Below are 16,084 nucleotides of genomic sequence, written 5' to 3' on the forward strand. Positions count from 1 at the left end.
TGCCGATCCTCTACATAATACATCTCTAGTGTTGCGTGTGGTGCTAAATGTGGAGACTTTGGAATGAATGAGAGAGAGAAGTAGGGTTTCCAGGTGCATGTGTAAATGTAGAAAGCAATACAAGGCTTCCTAGGGTTTGTAACTATTAGAGCCAACGATGGTTTCCTGTTGGTAGGTGCATTACTTCACAGTCTAGTTATGAAATAGTTGGATGAAAGGATGGCATTCCATTGCCGGTTAACAATGTTTGTATCTTTGCATGCAATTTAGAGGGAGTCACGCCAATATTTGCACTTGCAAATCCTCTGGTAATTGCTCCAATAAGGAGTTACTGACCGAGATCTGGCACTCTCTCAGGTACATTTTTTTCAACTGAACACAAAAACATAGACAAAAGCCGTGGCTACCAACTGCGATACCAACTGCGTGTTCTGGATATCCTCGAGAAAGGCGTGGCTTCCTAGGTGCATTGACATCCGGGACAGATAGACATTTGAGCATTCATATGCATGTACACGGAAATCAACTTTTATCTAAATTTAAATAATTCTTCCTTGTTTCCTGAAGCTTTCCAGAACTGGGAAAATTTTGAAGACTTCATCTGAGTGCAACAGAGAATGGAGCCTTTCACTATCAATTCAATAGCTTCTTTGATTACACTAGTTATTCCACTATCTATTTTTCTTGGACATACAAAAACATCTACGCCAAATAGACAAATGTCGCACAGTTTGGTGTAGAAGTCCTTTTCTTGTCCCTGAAATAGTTCTCACCACAAATCTTGAATGTGGAGGGTTGAATGAATGACCAACAATCTCGCATTGCTTTCTCTGCTAGACAAAATGGAACCTGAGCACTTGCTATAGGTTTATTTACAAATTGACTTGAGGAATAAGAATCAGTATTCTCATCATTTTGATCATGGTTTTCTTTCTCATCTTTCCCATAATCCACTTTTTCTTTTTCAAATATGTCATCTTCATAATTATCCACAATTTTTTTTTTTCTTTCTTCCACATTTTCCTCTTCGTCATCATCAATTTCTTCTTCCACATCTTCCTCATTGTTATGATATTGTTCATCTTCTTGTTTCTCAAGATAGTCCTCATCCACACCATCTTCATTTGGATCATCATCTTGATCTATATCATTCTCATCCACATCAAGATTAGCTTCATCTAGATCCTCATCTTGATCTATATCAGCGTCATGGAAATCTTCAACATTATAATCATCTATTGCTTCCTCTTCCTTATTATCGATTTCCTTTAGATGTGCTGTAACTTTTGCACATGATTTTTCTAATTGCTGAAACTTTTCTTGAATTTTACTAAATCGCTGAATGAGGACGTAAATGTAATGGCATATTATGCGGCGGATAACGTTCAAGGACTCACATGGTTATATTGTGCGGCGGGTAACGTTCACAGACTTGAATGGCTTTGATACCACTGAAGCAACAAAACTTATGGCTTGTTTACTTTTAATGTAAAAATACACAAAGGTATTTGTAATAATAATTTATTATATATATAAAATGTACAAGGATGTTGAATGTTACAATGAGGACCCGCTTATATACCTAGGCAAGTGTCCTTTCATGATTGGGCATGTTTTTTAGACATGCCTTTTCACTTAACTAATGACTATTTAACATAATCATTACTTGATTATTTATTTTTACATTTATTTTATTTATTGTTATTCTATATAATTTATATTCGTAACAACCCCTTCAACCACATCAGAAATGGAGGTGGAAGTAAAGGAGGGAGAGGATGAAGACATCACTGTAGTATCATCAACCAAAGAGGAGCTACTACACTGTTTGACAATGTTCTTGGGTAGAGTCCAAGGCTGAGATGTTCAGACCGTTAAATGATGGATTATTGTCCTGAAGAGGGGCTGAGAAACTGTAGAGCTGAGATGAGATCCTTGCAGAGAAAAGAATGGATGAAGAACCACATCAACATTGCTAAGGCCATAGAGAAAGAACTGAAGAAGTGCCTATCAGAACAAGAAGAAAAATTATATTTAAAGAACCTTAATCAAACATTATTAGAACAAATCAAAAGTTTAAAAGATGAGGAGCAGGACATTAAGAATAAAACCAACAATCCAGAAAGCAATGAACTTTCACGTATCAAGAATCACAATCAAAAGCTACTCACGCAAATCAAGAAACTTTAAAAATGATAAGAAATCATTGGAGAACAAACTAGAAGAAATTATGACAAAATCGAAGTCTCCAGATGAAAAAACTCAAATTGAAGAAAAAAGAACGAATACTGATCCAATGAACATCACAATTCAAGAAGATGACAAACCAATAGAAGTGAAAACATACTCAGATGTTACAATTCAAACGACAAAAATTTCAAGTAAATATCCAACAATTAACCAAGTGACTTCTGTACCTGAAGGAAATCATATATCTCAAGTAAGTCAAGAAAGCGTCACAAACATGTTTAAAGGAAATCAAATCACAAGAATTCCTTGTCAACATCTGAATCACAAAAGCAAACATCTCCATCAGTTTACAAATATGTATTGCTCAGAACAAAACAACAAACATATGTTCCGAAGGCTACTAATGTTAGCGCAATTCAATCTTGTGATAAAATTTCATCTGAAATATCCAGTAACTACAACATTCCACAGAAGATTAATGTAGGATAGTCAGATCCATTCTCAGTTCGACAATTTTGTTTATCACTCAGAGATCATATTGTCTTGTATCAACGAAGATAACAATTCCGAGACAAGAAGACATTCGAAACATAGAAAGAGATCAAGCCTTTTCATCAGTACGCTTTGAGGACAAAGCTTTTCTAAAGGGAAAGGCAATCTTAGGAATAAAATATATATAAATATATAGTATATAAATAAATAATAAATGTAATAATAGTTAATTAAACAATAACTATTTACTGAAGAGGCATGTGTTAAGGACATGACCAGTCATGAAAGGGCATCTTCCTAGATATATAAGTGGCCCCCCCATTTGTAACACCATCATCTCATATCATTTCTCTTATACATTATTCAATATATGTTTCTTATCCTCAATAGATGTCTTCGTGTACCAAGTGTTCTTAAGATTATTGTAGAGTACGAACTTTGTTCGTAACAGGAACTCCCCAACAACTTTATGGAATTGGGTTTCTCAGCCAAAGATCAATAGGACGTTTGTGGTCTCATTGATCTAGGAAGTATCCCAGGTCTCTGCTTGCCACTTGTCTCTAGGGGGGTATATTTAGAGACAATACAAACAACAAATCCACTAATAAAACTAATAGAAGAAAATGCTTCAACATGGTTCTCCTAGGCTTTTTTGCCTATGACGTTCTTTGTATAAAGATTGTGTTGAAATTTCTAAGTTTAACACGTCAGAAATTCTTCCTGCATTATCTGGTTTATTTCACCTACTTGTTTATTTCTCAACAAGTTATTTAACCATATAAATACTGAAAATAAGCAAAAATGAAGTCTCAACCATCTACAGATCATCAACTGAAAATAACAGACAAACACACAAGGGACACCGCTATTTTTGGACAATCGTCCCCGGAAAAACCCAACTTGGGAAAACCGTGCAGCAGTTCTGAGAGTTTTATTATTAATCAGCTTTCTTGAGTACAACTAGGGTGCCAAACTGGCTCACCCAACAGAGATATATATCTAGCAGTAATACCTCTCTTCAGGAGCAGATATTCAGCAAGTCTGCTCCACGAAAATCCTTCGAACGCTTCTCTAAGGCTTTGCATCAACCCTCCTAGCCTTTGCGTAGCTCTGGAACCCACTACGTCAGCCCTCTGTTGCACTGCGCTAGCTCTCTGGCCTTCTGCGTCATCCACGCAGGCCCTGTTAGCCTTTGCGCAGTCTCTCTTGCCCTCTACGTGGCTCTTGCTGGCTCTGCGTAGCCTCCTCAATCACTGCGTTGACCCTCCGGCACTATCTTTGCCTCTCTGCTATGCACTCACCACCCTCGCTGCAACTCAGATCACTTGTTCGAATTTTCTCAGCAAACCCCGCTCCAGAAAATCGAACTGACTGATCAATCTTGGTTTGTCTCCAACTGACCCTCAAGCCTCCTCTTATACTTTTTCTGTTGAGTCTTCAACGGTCGAGATTAAATCTCTAATCAACGGCTAAGATTAGATTTAGCTTGATCCATGTCATTTAGAACATTCTCACCTAGTTTCATATTAATACCCATTAATATTTTAATTTTCCTAAGTTTATTAATTATTTTAATATCTTTCTACCGGGTGGAATTTCCCCAAACCATTTTTGGGTCTTGGAGATCTTATGTGCTTTAGCCTCTCCACCAATTTTCATGGCTAGAGCACATCCAATGCTACCCCAAATCAACACTCCTTCTTAGCGAGGAATGTGCTTTAGTAATGTTCCACCACTAAACATCACCCTGATCATCCGACACTGGTACCTGTGCTGATGCTTGGCCTGCTGCCCAACATCCTCTGCACTGCTGCCTCCTGTACTATTGCCCATGGCTCTGTCAATGCCACTGCCTCATCCGTACTGCAGCGCCCTCTGCATCTGTGTTGCTGTTGGTCCTTCGTCCCAACACTGCATCTACGCTGCAGTTCTCTCTCATCATGCTCATCGTGCTGCCCATAGCCCTACCATTACTAATTGTTGCACTGCAACTCAGTTACTGAGAAGTAAGTAATTGATCTACCCAACTACTGACATCCTTGTCTGGCTAGAAGCCCCTTGATGTTGAAGCTACCTCTGTTGCTATCTTGTGCTCCCTCTGCTGCCTCTGCGCTGCTGCAACATCTCTGTGCCTCTTGCACTGCTACAACCATCTCTGTGTCTTTTTGCATTGCTGCAACCTCCTCTGTGCCTCTCACACTGCTGCAACCCTCACTGCGCTGCCAAAGACCACTGCATTGTAGGACTGCGTTGTTGCTCCATTCGCATCTTGCTTCTACCGACATCTGTCATCCTACTACTGTCTCTCGGGGCTCCCATAGCCGGATATGATCCAAGAATTTGGGTACCTCAAGGATCTTGCCCCTCATCTTCTGAAGTCCTCCTGACTACAGCTCTATGTCTCCCCACCTCTTCTCTAGAGGTGCATGAGCACTCATGGCATAGTCGTCATCCATCTCGACTTCTTTCTTCTCCTTCTTTCTTCTCTCTAGCCTTTTTATCTTTATTCATAGCCTCTCCCTCATCCTTATTCTTCTGGGACACACTTTCTTGCATGTCCCTCTCCCTTCAGCACTTTATCTTCGGAGATTCTCCTCCCTTCCTCCTCTTCTGTCCCTTGATTCCAGACCGCACTCCTCTCCTGCTTTTTCTCTTCTTCTCTCCAGTCTCTCTTCGTCTTGACACCCCATCTCTCTTTCCTAGAAGATTAGCTTTGCCCAAAATGCTTTGGACAAATAATCCCCCCCTCTCATTTCTCCCCCTCCTCACCAGATGCACTCATTCGGTGTGGCCCCTATGGAAGTAAGTCGTTCCCGAATCTTTTGCAACTTGCTGAGGTATAGATCTATCTGCTCCCCCTTCTGCATTTGATATGACCGCAACTGATTTTCCAGTAGCATCTTCCTTTGCACGAAAGTGCCCTGATACAATGTCGTCAAGGTATCCCACATTTCCTTTGCTGTGTTCTTCTCGGAAATATGCTGAACTACATGATCCTTGACCCCATCAAGGAGTATGCATTTTGCCTTGGCCATTGCATCCTAATACCTTTCATTATCAGTCGAGTCAACTGGGATAGCCACGGTTCTCAAGGCGAAGCCCTTGATGCGATGTCTATCCAGAACAAAGAGGATCCTGGCCTTCCAGATGACAAAGTTGGAAGCCCCGTCCAACCTGTCCTAATCCCTCAGTCCGTTCATTGCCATCTCTGCTCTTCTCCTGAACTGCCTCTAAGTCTCGACTTCCCTTATGGAAGTTCTCTCCTAGACTCCCTCTGAGTCTCGATTTCCCTCCTAGAAATCCTCCTGCCAATTGTTGAACTGCTCCTCTCCGATCCTCTATGCACCTGCAATACGGATCTGGATTTCTTGGTTAGAAATCCCTCAAGGCAGCGACTACCTCTACCTTGGTTCTATCTCGTTAAGTACTGTTCTGCTTCGATAGTAGCAACACCCCACCAGATTTCCAATCCACAATCTGCCCACAGCTCCCTAGGCCCCAGTAGCTGAAGAAACTGAGCCTCTTAGCTTTGCGCAATCCTAGCAAGGCTGAATCATTCCTCGGGCCAACTGCGTCAAGCCTACCTAACTGAGTAGGATGACGTGGCTCTTTGTGAGCCTCTTCTGCCTCTCTCTGTCTTTGCGCTAGCCCTCTATCTGGCTCGAAATGATGACACAGGCCTTCTGCGTCACTCCTTCACTGCTGCCTTCTACTTAGGAACACCTTTATCTCTCGGGACAACTATTTTTGCTGCAAATCTTCTGATTTAGCTGGTGCCTTCATCTCTCTTGTGATCTCCAACCCTCTGATACCATGTTGAAATTTCTAAGTTTAACACGTCAGAAATTCTTGCTGCATTATTTGGTTTATTTCACCTACTTGTTTATTTCTCAACAAGTTATTTAACCATATAAATACTGAAAATAAACACAAATGCAGTCTCAACCATCTACAGATCATCAACTGAAAATAACAGACAAACACGCAAGGGACACTATTATTTTTGGACAATCGTCCTCGGAAAAACCTAACTTGGCAAAACCGGTGCAGGAGTTCTGAGGGTTTTATTATTAAGCAACTTTCTTGAGTACAACTAGGGTGCCAAACTGGCTCACCCAACAGAGATATCTATCTGGCAGTAATACCTCTCTTAGGAAGTAGATATTTAGCAAGTCTGCTCCACGGAAATCCTTCCAACACTTCTTTGAGGCTCTGCGTCAGCCCTCCTGGTCTCTGCGTGGCTATGGAACCCCTTGCGTCAGCCCTCTGCTGCTTTGCGCTGGCTCTCTGGCTTTTTGCGTCACCCACGCAGGCCTTGCTAGCCTCTGCGCAGTCTCTCTGGCCCTCTGCGTGGCTCCTGCTGGCTCTGCGTAGCCTCCTCAATCACTGCGCCAGCCCTCCGAAACTATCACTGCCCCTCTACGATGCACTCATTGCCCCTCGCTGCAACTCAGATCACTTGTTTGAATTTTCTCAGCAAACCCCGCTCCAGAAAATCGAACTGACTGATCAATCTTGGTGTGTCTCCAACTGACCCTCAAGCATCCTCTTATACTTTTTCTGTTGAGTCTTCAACGGACGAGATTAAATCTCTAATCAACTGCTAAGATTAGATTTAGCTTGATCCATGTCATTTAGAACATTCTCACCCAGTTTCATATTAATACCCATTAATATTTTAATTTTACCAAGTTTAGACTTAAGAACTCCATTAAAAATATTAATTATTTTAATATCTTTCTAACTGGGTGGACCCCAAACCATTTCTGGTTCTTGGAGATCTTATGTGCTTTAGCCTCTCCACCAATTTTCATGGTTAGAGCACCTCTGATGCTACCCCAAATAAATAGATTGTACATGGAAGGAAGGGTGATGTCTCTTAAAATTAACTTCAGTCTCTGTTTCCAATGTCCATATATGTTACTATTTGGTTGCTTGTTATAATTTGGCTGTACTCGGAATTCTTATTATAACTGAAAGTAAATGCACATAAGTTCCATTACATGTTCTGTATGACAGCACCTATGTTTGTTGGTAGGATTACTTTCTTGAATATTTAATTTTCTCGTCTTTGATCATCCTGGAATCCAAATAGAGAGAATGGGCAATGGGCATATGTAGAAATTTAGTTTCCACTTAATGATTGGTCACTTTTTGATATGATGATAGTTAAAATTTAATTATTCATGCATACGTAGGACCAGAAACCTAAATCAATTTTTCACCCCCAGAACTTTAGAGTCCTCATTGATTGGTTTGAACTTTGACCCTGATTTCTGTTTCTGGTAACTTAGTTGGCCTCTTTTATCACTGCTTGTCCTTTGTAAGTCTGAGTAAGGTTGGCCTTTGAGACATATGTTGGTCTCAGCATCAGCACAGCAGAGAATCAGAACTCCTGATGGCCTCTGCAAAATCTCTGTGAAACACTGGCGTATGAAAGTATTTGAGAAAGCAGATTTTCACAGTTCATCATTGTAGTAGTAAATCTTCTGCAATATACACTTAGAGTTTTGAAATGTTTTGAAAGATTATTTCCCTTGGCACTGACATCATGATTTCCAGTTCTCTATCTTCCTGAACTTGATATGACAAAATAATAACTATCACCAATTAGGCAGAGTATAGAAGCTGCAATTTCTTCATATAATGTTTTATAATTTTTAGTGTTACCAACCATGCTTGAATCAGATTTACTGTAAGATGTAAGTTATGAATAGCCTATGTTCTAACTTATACAGTTTTTTTGATTGTCTGTGCTTTTTAAAAGACATTAATTTTCATATTATTGACATTTTAACCTGTGTATTCATACTCCTACAGGCTGGGAGTATTTTAATTCATGAAAGTGGTGCAATTAAGTTAGGAGATTTTGGTGTCTCTGCTTGCATGTTTGATACTGGTGATAGACAAAGATCCAGGAATACTTTTGTGGGGACCCCATGCTGGTGCATGTTTCGAGCTCTTAACTTTTTTTTTTCTCTCAATTGTATTTGTGGATTTGTTATCCTGTTCAGTAAAATGTAATTGTGAACAACTGTTAGGTGCATATTATTTTGAGATTCATTGCTTATGAACACTAATGCCTATTTGTACATCAAAACTATAATATCCATTTTATAATTGGGTATATGGTGTACAGGATGGCGCCTGAGGTTATGGAGCAACTTCATGGTTATGATTTCAAGTGAGCTGCTTATACTTTTCTTTTTCATTTGTGTTCCCTGCAAACACCTCATGGTAGACACTGCTTCTATTTGTGGTTGTATGAAAATCTTCTGCATTCCTGAAAATGGGTTTTCCTGTAGGGCCGATATATGGTCCTTTGGAATTACAGCATTGGAGCTTGCGCATGGTCATGCTCCATTTTCCAAGTACCCGCCGATGAAGGTAGAAGCTACCTGGTCATGTTAACTGTAGTAATGACTTATTACTGCTATGGCTCACCACCATGGTTTATTTAAATTCAGTTTAAGTCTTCTGTGTTGTGTGCTGCAGGTTTTGCTTATGACTTTGCAGAATGCACCTCCTGGCCTGGACTATGAAAGGGATAAAAGATTTACTAAGGTATGCCAGTGATCTAAACTACTGTTGCATCACTAATTTTATGTATTTGAGTTACAATTTATAGCTACCACTCTTTAAGCAGGTGATAGCTTTTATGGTTTTGTCATTTCAGTCTTTCAAGGAGATGATAGCTATGTGCTTGGTAAAGGATCCAACAAAGCGACCATCTGCAGAGAGGCTCTTGAAACATTCCTTTTTCAAACATGCTCGATCCAATGAGTATGTGGCTCGAACATTACTGGATGACTTACCTCCACTAGGTGATCGCCTTAGGGTGTTAAAGGTCAGATCTTAAAAATTAATGACTTTAGTAAGCATGGAAAATGGCTTTCTGACTTCAATGGCTTACTTTTCTTTTTTTACTAGATTTTCTTTTATTTTCTGTCTTGTTCATTTGTAAATCATGGAAATTGATTCATTGGCTGCAGCTTAAGGAAGCAGACAGACTCGCACAAAAGAAAATGCCTTATGGAGAGAAAGAAGAGAGATCTCAGGTTTGTTCCTTGTTACTCGTCTTATAATTCTGTCTTGACATTGTCTTATGCAGTCAAAACATGGGGAGATGGAAGGAGTGTAGAGATAGGTTGTTTGTGGTTAGTATTTAGACACTGGATGAGTTGATGTTAACAGTATTTTCACTTTGTTTCAGCTCCTCTTTTTTTGGTTTCCCTAATTTTACCTTATTCTTTTGGTATTTTGTACATCCTATAATATTTTGAGACATTCATTGAGAAAGATGTTTGACTGTTGCTTCTGCTTCTTAACATGACAATGCAATCAGAAATGCTATGAAACGAAACGTTTCCCTATTCTATAATGACATGTGCAGAAAGGGACGTTTATAGCTTGTTGCAGATTTGAACATGGCAGGATTTTTGAGTTTCTAGTGAGAAATTTTGTTTACATGGCATTGTTTTTTTGTACTATGGTCACCTTTGAAGGCTTTCAAAATTCAAGATTGGCTCGGTCATTCTCTATTGCACTGTATTAAGGAACATAGAAACACATTTTCTGGATATTGGATTGTAAAACTGAACTTGCATCTGGAAGTTTAACTCAACGTTGCACGAAGCGGGGACGAAATGGGCCCCAGTATTGCAGCAATAATGCTGCAACTCTTGGAACTCCCTTCTTTAATTTTATTAACCTGGTAGTTCGTAACAAACTTGGAAGCGACGGTGTTGTATGCACAAGTACTAGCTCTTGCCGCAGCTATCACTTGGTCAGCTAGCACAAGTCCGCTAGGATCTTAAGCCAACTTCTATGAGCTCTGAGAAGAAGCTTTTTAACTGATGGACGAAAGCTAACTCAAAGAAGGTTGATCTACTTGCAGAAAGAAACTGGAAAGTTGAAAGGAAACGTAAACCCTAGCAACCCTAATTTTACCAGCTAGCCCTACCGATGCAAGAAAGAGGATGCAAGCTACTGAAAGAGATGCCATTGACTTCTAGGAAGGTAAAATCCATGTGTCTGAGCTACTTCTACAGTAACATCTGAAAAAAAAACATCTTTTTTGTATTTTTGAATAAGTTGTCAGAATTATCATGCATGCGATTTAACTGTTTTTGACTGTGCAGAGGTGGATTGGCGAGAGGAAATGCTTGGAGGAGGTCGGGAAGGTTCAAAGAGGGCCTAAGGGGTCCCTAACACCCTTCCAGAGAGTTTCACAGAGTTTGGCTATCAAGAAACCTCATTCGTGAGCTTCTATAGGAAGTCTGCAGGGGTTCTACAGGATGTTCTGGAATTTCTACAGGATGTCTGTAATTTTTCTACAGGATGTTTAGAAATGGGATTTTGGAAGATGGATGGAGGAAGAAAGGTGAAGAAGTGGGTATGGAGGTTAGACAAGGGTGTGAGGAGGTCCAAGACTTGGTTGATGGAGCTAAGGAATGGCGAGGATGGTTGGATTTGTTCAAGGAGGAGTGGAGCAATGTTGCACAAAAATATGGGAATTAGGGCAGAGTGAGCAAGTGGCAAACGTAAGGCAAAGATTCTAAGTAGAGGATGAAGTAGGTGGGGTTGATGGAGAATGGGCAGATAAAGAAGGATAACAGATGCTCTGCAAGTTGTTTTTCAAACGAAACAAACAAGGATTTGGAAAATCAAAGACCTAGTTACGTTAGTCTATTCTGATCTAGATAACAGCAAAGAAATGGAACAGAAGTTTATTTGCACTGAAACCATGTATACTAACTATGCAACGAAGCAATCAATAATCTGAGCATGTAACCAACTTCTGCAAATAAAAATCAAACACTAATGGTTGCATGGCGAAACAAAGATAGTGTTTTTGGTGGCAGCAAGGTCACCTTGATCCCAACTCCTGATGCCACAAAGGGAGAGGTGAAATCAGAGGTGCTTGATGGCCTTTTTTTGAAGCTCTTCCATGTTAATAACCTATCAACTCAATCTGAACATAAAAAGCCTTTTTAATCATCAAAAGCAATCTAAATAACAAAACAAGATTTAAATCTAAATAGCAGATTTTATTCTAAGAATGCAACAAAAACACATAAAAGTAAACAAAGGAGGTACTGGGCACTTGAGATGGGCCCAACCCCAAAAGCTACAGCCTCCTAAGAGAGATTTAGAGCTGGTGCAAAGCTGGATTCATCTTTATTGACCAAAAGAATAGTTACATTCCAAAAACTGTCTACAAGGAAAACTTGAAAATGTGCTGAAATGCAGAGCTAAACTAGTGCCTAAAAAATGACTAAAACCGAACTACAAACTAGCTAACTTCTGCCTACAAAGTGACTAACTGAAATGAGGCCCTAAGCCCTCTTATTTATACAAATTGAGGACCCCAACAACCCTCCTAAACTTTAGGAACTTGGCTGCCAAAACTTGTAGTTAACAACACTTTTACTAGCACTTGCTCGGCCGCCCTTGTGATAATCGATTTGGTGGCCCTTGAACTCCGAGCTGATGGTGGAGAATTCGAGGTAAGGGCCCATAATGAAGGGGACACCTTCCTACAAATCCTCTCTCTTGTTCTCCCACGAATTTGGCTGCCAAGTACTCATTAAAACCTTTGATTTTGTCTCCAAATTGACCAAAAAGACTACACAAAGCACACATTAGACTTGTTGGCATAATGACTAACCCAATTCACTCTATTAGCATAAATATAATAAAAAACATGTAATAAACTAATGAGAATGGTGGATTAAGTCGAATTAGGAGGTTGAATGAGCCCATATAATTATCCATTTTTGGAGCTCATCATCACCCCCCAGCGAAGCGTCTACTACATATATATATATATATATATATATATATATATATATATATATTGCATTTATATTCAAAACAAACATCCCAAATACCAAATTAGTTGTAGAAGACATGAAAACATGCATATTTTTACATAAGTCAAGATAGATATGGCATCCGTGATTCCATTGTACATCAATGATTAATTATTCGAGCATCAACCATCCATATTCTAGCAATTACAAACATACATCAAAATTTTAAGCATATTATAAAACATAAAACATAAAGTATATTATCTAGCAAGTCAGCAGCTGTCAACATTAGTCATGTCCAAAATTCAAATAGTAATGTTTACAAAATAGGCCACTTGGCCACCGCCAAGACAAAAAGGTTCAAATTCACAACAAGCCTACAAGTCTAATGATTAATCCATGACAAAAGTACTAAATTGTGAATATATCTACTAATCTCTCCTCCTTCCCCCACGAAGAGTACGTGGAGGTGGGCCTCCACGTGGTGGCAATGAAGAAGATGCCTGTGGAAGTTGTGGAGTGGGACTGAAACTGATGAAGACGAAGCCCCTGCTATTGGTGTTGAACCATGGAACCTGGGAAACAAGGGACCAAATGGGGGTGGCATCTCAACTTGATCATCATCATCCTGGAATTGCTCAAAAAATTCATACAAAAAAAAAAACCACTAGTTAACAAAAAAATTTTAAAACAGGAATTAGAGAAATGCTTTAATAAGCAAAATTGACACATTTGAATTCAATGGATGTACCACTTATTGACTGAATTTTGAAATTCATACCACAATGGGCATACCTGGATAAGAGCATCCTCTAATTGCTCTAATCACAACACTCCCTCCTCCAAATTGGGCTCCTCTGGATTCATGTCCCAAACATTAAGGTCTTTATTAGTCTTTGCATCATCACAGTAATGGGACAACAATCACAAGTTGTAATGAACATAAACCAAGCTTTTTGCTCGGTCTAAACTCAACCTGTTCCTTTTAACACTGTGGATGAAAGAATAAGAGCTCCAACACCTCTCTGCAGAAGAAGTGTTTACCACTTGTGATAGCACTTGCAATGCCAAAGTTTGTAGAAGTGGAGTAGCACCTCCATGCATGTTCCACCACTCAAGAGAAGAAAAACTCTCTCGATCTCTAATTGCATGCATGCTCCCAAATGGACCAGTGCTAAGCGTATAGTTGCTCAATTGTTTCCGTGAATCTATACCATGGCAGCCTCCTCCTCATCAGGGACTAATTTACACAATGCAATCATATATTTCTCTAGAACCTCTAGATCTAGGCGTGGTTTTCCCCTGCTCCCTCCCCCCAGGTGCTGGTGTTGAAAGCCATGATGGATGATAGTGTTTAGGTGTCAAAACATATGCTAATGCATGAAATGAAACATTTAGCATCTCCCATCGGTTTTCCACCTCTGCACGAATATAATTGTACAAGGTGATATCTCTAGGTTCAACAATGTCTTTAATCTGCCCCAACATGCTATCCATTTGCTCATACACCTCCCCAATTATTGGCCGATCTGAATCTGCAAACTTGATCATGTAATAAATTGGTTTGGTGATTTGCAAAACATATTTAACCTGTGACCAAAAGAACATGTCAAGAATAGTGTCCTTGGCTACATTAGCACCATCTTTATCAGTGTTAATTTCCTCCCATGATTCAGAGGTCACCATATTAGTTAAAGCTTGTCTCACCTTCACTAGCCGCCTAAAGGTGAGGTAATAACTTGCAAATCTTGTTTTTGCAAGTTTAAGCAACTGCAACTTGGAGTAAGTGCCATAGAAGTAGTTTACCCTTGTATGCCCTGTGATAAATTTAATGAGTTGCTTCCCTTTCCTGTAAAGCTCATTAATCCACCCACATTCTTTATGCTTCACGATATCATTCATCAAAAGGTTCAATGTGTGCACTAAGCACCCAGACCAAAAGATCTGTGGATGAGTGCGCTCAATAACTTTTCTAGCTGCATTACAATTTACTGCATTATCTGTGATCACTTGAACCACATTATTCAGACCAACATCTCTGATTGATTGCAATAGGAGATCTGCAATGTTTTGGGAAGTTGCACTGATGGAGGAGTCATGACATGTAATAAATATTGCACCACTAGCAGAAACACCAAGAACATTTATCAAATGTTGGTTTCTAATATATGTCCACCCATCTGATATAATGGATACCCCACAATCCACCCACTCATTTGTAAAACATGTCAAATCTCTTTGAAACTTTGCTTTTTCTCTTTCTAATAACACTATTCTAGCTTTCTCATAGTTGGGGGACTTGTATCCTTTTGGGGCTTCATTGATGGCCTTTACCATTTCACGCTAATAGGGAGAGTGAAGCACATTGAATGGTACACCGCAAGCACAAAGAAATCGAACTATCTTTCCATCCACATCATCCCTCCCAGCAACATTCATGAAATCCGCTATTGTTCTTTTACCTCTAGAGCTTGTAGAAATACTATGAGGAGATGAGCTACCAAATCTAGAGGTTACACTTGGTTCAGACTGAGTTTTTTGTTTCTTGCTTTTTTGTTGTGCAACCTCCTCTATTTGGATGTATTTTCTTCTTTGTTCAGTTGAAATGTTTGGGCAAATTTGTATCCCCACAACACCCTTTTTATCATCACTGTCCATCACCCCACAAAGATGCCTCCTCACACGGGTATATGAACCACTAAATGGTTTTCCTCCATGACAACCATGAGGGCACAAAAATTTGTAGCTTCCACCACCTTTTCCCCCTTCAAGTTTGGTCACATAGTTCCACAAGGGTGTCAATGCAGCTTTCCCCTCTAGTGTTTCAGTGTTCCCTTCAGGTTCATCCCCTTCCTCTTCAAACCCTTCCTCCTCATCATACTTTGGGTCACTCATATTGGGACTACTATCCTCTTGTTCTTCTTCCCTTCTATTCCTACTCCCTCTTGCCATTATTAAAACCAAAAGTGGAATGATACATAAAAGCCAAAAGAACACCATCTTGGAATATGAATATAGGTGGTGGACAACTTGCAATTAAATGAGCAAGAAGAAAGAATGGGAAAGAGTAGGAGAGGGAGGAGAAAAATACAAAAAACAATGACAAAAAAATGAGGGAGTTTGGGGTTTGCACTTACCTCTTTAGCTCTTTTATATGGAAGCCCTTCTTTACTCCTCCAAGCTCCTCCTCCTTCTCCTAGCTCCTCCATCTTCAATCCAAGCTCTCCTCAAGTCTCTCCTCTCTTCTCCAAGCTCTCAAAAAAAAATAAGTGAGCAAATGAGAGGTGAAAGGGCCTTTTAATCCACCCTAACCCAACTTGGACCCACCCCCACCCACTAGAAAAAAATAAATAAATAAATCGTATTTTTGGAGCCGCATGGTAGAACAGATTGGCTGCCCACGGAACTGGTAGCGATCCGTATGGATCCGGCCTCGGAACGCCGCGTTTCGTATAGGGGATCCGTCGACCGAAATGCGTTTCAGAAATTCTAAAACGCGGATTGGGCCAGACGGTTTCCACAGTGCAGGAACAGTCTTTTCCGGCCTGATCCGCGTTTCAGAATTTCCGAAATGCGTTTCGGCTAGC

General features: G+C 39.9%; 1 pseudogene across 1 annotated transcript in view; it reads left to right on the plus strand.

The window, feature by feature from the left end:
- The window catches only part of LOC149142160 (uncharacterized), a 60,414-nt pseudogene that overhangs the window by 15,893 nt on the left and 28,437 nt on the right, over window positions 1–16,084 (plus strand). The window contains exons 4-9 of the transcript XR_016265093.1: window positions 8,503–8,627; window positions 8,822–8,866; window positions 8,988–9,069; window positions 9,178–9,246; window positions 9,359–9,529; window positions 9,675–9,740. The product of XR_016265093.1 is annotated as an uncharacterized LOC149142160 (transcript). The remainder of the gene's footprint in view (window positions 1–8,502; window positions 8,628–8,821; window positions 8,867–8,987; window positions 9,070–9,177; window positions 9,247–9,358; window positions 9,530–9,674; window positions 9,741–16,084) is intronic.

Source organism: Pinus tabuliformis, chromosome X (assembly GCF_031772625.1).
Source record: "Pinus tabuliformis cultivar Carrire ecotype Pingquan chromosome X, CPIR1, whole genome shotgun sequence".
Taxonomy (NCBI): domain Eukaryota; kingdom Viridiplantae; phylum Streptophyta; class Pinopsida; order Pinales; family Pinaceae; genus Pinus; species Pinus tabuliformis.